Raw genomic sequence first — 4628 nt, forward strand, 5'->3', positions numbered from 1 at the left:
TCAAATACGACGACAGGAAATTGTCCCTTCGGCGCCAGGTTGCACGTTCGATTCAATATGGCGGACTTCCTGTTGGTTGGTTCGTGCACGATGTCAAGTGCGCCCTACATTTTGGTGTGAAGGATTACAATTATGCCGCTGACGCGGCCCACGGGCAATGCCAGTCTATACTACTGGATGCCATGAGTGTCACTATTGAGTGGCACTGAGTGTTTGATAAGGGGAGAGCGCTTCGCGCTCTGTTTTTGCGGGCGCACTTGACATCGTGCACTTCGTGTTCTCTCTTTCCAGGAGGGAAAAGGTCAGTAAAAATGTCTCTTTATTTTTCTCATATTCTAGTTATCAGTTTAGTCCCCAAGCAAGCCATCCACTGTGCCTCAACCCCAGGCAAAGATTTGTTTATTTCAGTGATACATAAAAGAAGTAGCTCATTGGTCACCTTTCATTTACCAGTAAAATCTAATTTATCTTACCTCAGATGAGCAGAGTTGAATGCTTCGCTCACTGATTCTGCTGAAATCCTCATTGTTTTCCAGCCCCTGTGATTTTTTTTTTTTCCCTTAAATTTTTCAGTACAGAGAGACCTTGTGTCCCTGATTAGCTGATCCATCTGTCAATCACACCCATTTGAAAACAAAGAGATTCACCAGTGTTCTGCTTTCTCTATGTGCTGCATACAACTAATCAGATGCAAAACCCGATATCTAGACTGTGAAGACTGTAAAGTAAAAAATAGTCTGTAAAGTAATCTTGTAGTTCACATGTTTATTGATGTCACAAGAAAAGGTGAAACTGAAACTTAGACATAAAACATAACAAACATAACAACTAACATAATGTGTAAAATTAATATAGCAAGTCAAAATTATAAGTTGACTGAATATTGTTATTAAACAAGTTTTGAAATGCACTGTATTTTCACATGCAATCTAGGGTGACCAGACGTCCTCTTTTTCCTAGACATGTCTACCTTTTAGGACGCCCGAGAGGAAATTCTGTAATTCTGTAATTTTGACTCTATCAGCCGACAGCTTTCTGTGACCCACAGCAAGCTGTCGGCTGATAGCTGTTAGTGTTGATGTGACAGTCTTGACTCATCTGATCAGGACATCTCATCAGTGTGCATCCAAACTCCGCCTTCCCTCTCCTTGCTTGCTCCTGCGCTCTCACAGCGAGGGGATAGACCACTCCTTTGACCAGAAAATACACCTACATTTATTAAGCATATTATTTACAAAGGCAGATTAGCTACTGTGGAGAGGTTGGATGTCATAATGCAGTGCTTCATGTCCTAAATGATAAATACAGGATAAAACATGTTAAAGGCTTAAGTCTGTAGTGTTTCTACTGCTCTAAAACAGCCTGCATTATTGACTGGAGCAGGGCTCAGTCAGAGCAGTGGCAGGGGACATGAACTAGACACTGTCAGGAAAAAAATAAAAAAATAAATATAGGATATATTAAAGCTGTGGAATGCAGCAAATTGCATACAGTTTGTCCCCTGATACAAATAATATCAAGCGTTTGCAAAATTAAGTTCAAACAACCTCTGATCCGGGTGTCCTCCTTTTTGATAACTCTAATATGTAAAAAATTATATATATATATATATATATATATATATATATATATATAATATATATATATATATATATATATATATATATATATTTGTACCTTTATAATCACTTTCCTGTGAACTAAAAAGGTTGCAGAGCAGTTTGCATGCAAGTAATAGCAGCATCAATTCAACACCAATCATCCATTTGTAGCTTCTTTTTTAACGTAACATTTTATACCATTTTCAAAAAAATAATGACATACTAATGGAGTTATTATAACAAAACATCAGTCCATACCCACAATGCTATGGCCCCAGGATTCTAGTTGTGGATGGGCCAGACCAATTCTGGGTGGGTCTTAAATTAAAAACATCATCAAATCCCAGTTTAACCTAATAAATAATTGACCAATATACTGTTATATTATTTGTGCATAATGCAGTAGAGATTTTAAAAGCTTCATGCTCATTTTAATATTTTGTTGTATTTTAAAACTTTTGGTGCATAAAGCGGCCCTGAGGTTTTATAGTAGCTTATAGAAACAGTCATTTTGGTCACTACTGGCTGATCTATATCCATCAGAGCACAATGCACAAACAAGCGCAAAGTTTACGTAGCAGCACAACCTGATCCACCGCTCACATCCAGCCCCAACAACACAACATAACACACCTCTCACACCTGGGCCTGTTGAGCTGTGGGTGGGCCGAGGCCCATCAGGCCCACCCATAATGTCGTGCCTGGATGCTACCAAAGGCATAAGATATATGCAGATGCGTTTGGATTAACTTGGATGAAAACAAAACCTCTCAGAGCCATGCCTTAACAGAACTTTCTGATTGCAGTGTCACATGACCTATTAATAAAATGGTTCCCCTTCTTAAAGCGGCCAGAACACAAGATCCATTAACATAGAAGCAAACTAGTAATTTAGGACCCTCACACAGATAAAACTAAAACAGCACATTCCCTGCCTGACGTGTTTAAACGCCACTTAACAAATGTGAAGACATTAAGCGTCTGAGGGCAGGAGAACAACTGCCTGTGTAACGGGTTTAAGAAAAGGTGTAGTCCCCACTGGAGCTATGACCTTCACTTCATTCTGGTGTACTATTCTGTTACCAGTAAAGATTTGACTGTCTAGTTTAAGAGATCTTCTGATCTGTTGGACTTAATGTCTATCAAGAGAACTCTTGCAATTTATCCCAAAAGGTGTTGGAAAGGTCCTGGACTTTTTACCACTGTCTTTTGAATCATTTTGAGACTTGAAACTTACTGACTGAGGTGAGCACATTGTGAATTTTAGCTTGAGACGTTTTAAATGTTTGAGTGGATCACCTTGAATTTTCTTGTCAGGTTGGGTGTGCTGGATTTTCTGATCCTTGACTTTCTCTTGTGCTGCTTGGCTTTTCTCTTTGACTTGAAACATGCTGTTTGTATGGTTGAAGAAGATTGAGTGGACCATGCACTGTACAGGATGCACACATTGACAACTATGGCCCACCTAAAATCCAACTTCATTCCAACGTTTGTGAACTGGATGTGCTCTGATCACGTCCTGACTGAAATGGAGCATGATCACTGCTTCAGGGTCAATGTTTGGTATCTGAGGTTCCAGTGTCATGAGATGTGAATGATAAAGAGTTGTGTTTGGGGTTGGGATCTCATCTCTGTTGTTAGGAATGTCATTACACTCTATCAGACTTGGCAGTGCAATGCAAATATTTCATCAAGATATTCCACCTTGTAGCCATTAGCTCTTTCCTTTACAGCCCTTTACTCCAGCGCCTGTTTTCAAACTATAGGGAACACTTAGGTTTTGGTCACTGAACAGGGGGCTATTCCATCAAAGTGGCTTAACAAATCCAGGCTTATCCAGAAATCAGATGCACTTTGTGCGTGTGACTCTGAGAGGGCCAGATCAATGGAGCAATGACATCATGGAATATGGGCTAAAAATTTTGTTTTTTTATAACCTGATTAAATGAGAGAGGAGAGTTTGATATACTTTTCCAGTCATACTGATCTGAGAAGCGAGAGGAAAGACACGACTCCTCCTCCTCCCCCTCTCCTGTTCTTCTCCTGTTCTTCTCCTCCTCTCCTGTTCTGCTCTTCTGAGGCTGTGGAGTGTGAAGCATGGTCAATATCCCCAGGGAATGAAGTTGCCTGATCCCTTCTCAATGCATGGTAGTACATGCTTAAGTTCTGCTGTGTTATGCCGTAAAAGTAAAGCTGTAACGATACTCTTCATATGTACCCTAACAAGAAATAAAATCCACGCCAAGGTGTTTGCAGTTTGACAGGGAGTGAGTGTGTGTGTAAAAGCTGCACTGCCCCTCACAATAGACACATGTGCAACATAATTTGAATAAAATAATGGTCCTAGGCTTTTATATGGTTTGTGCCTTTTTGATGAGTGCAGTGTCCACACACATATGTGTCCCGTGTGAACACATACGTGTGTCTTCTGTCCATGCACATGTGTCTTTTGTGTAAGAGTGGATCTCAAACGACACGTGACTATAAAAGTCACTATTTAAACTGGATCACACACACAGGTGCTCTAACACAGGGGTGTGATGCATAAACTGTTTCTTTAGACGTTCTTGGAGACAGAGCTAAAATAATCTTGACAGTTTGTCTGGTTCTGACCGGCACTACCTTTCCAGGTGCTTGTTACTCCAGCAACTCAGGTCACCTCTGGTCAGTCACTTTGGTGGAACGGAACTGAGGCTTTGACAAGCCTGTATTGGACAAATAAGAAAGATCTGTAAACAAACTAATGACAGGTTGCTTTGTTCATCAAGTATAACATTTTTACAACTTTGTTTTTGGCCTGCTGGATGCAATTTAGCAAGGCACATTTTAGAGCAGGATTGGTCTCTGTGGTTTCCACCACAGACATCTGTATACTTGCTAGTAACTTCTGACTGAGGTTCTCCTTCCTCCTCCCCGCCATACTCTAGTGGGGGATGTACCGTTTCAGTTGAGGGTGGAGATCGGGGTGCATTACAGTTACTTCACTTCTTCATTCACTACATTGAAATTGGGTTTTACATGTTCAAG

Source organism: Boleophthalmus pectinirostris, unplaced genomic scaffold (genome assembly GCF_026225935.1).
Source record: "Boleophthalmus pectinirostris isolate CB_2022bp ecotype Guang Dong unplaced genomic scaffold, ASM2622593v1 HiC_scaffold_20, whole genome shotgun sequence".
Classification (NCBI taxonomy): Eukaryota; Metazoa; Chordata; class Actinopteri; order Gobiiformes; family Gobiidae; genus Boleophthalmus; species Boleophthalmus pectinirostris.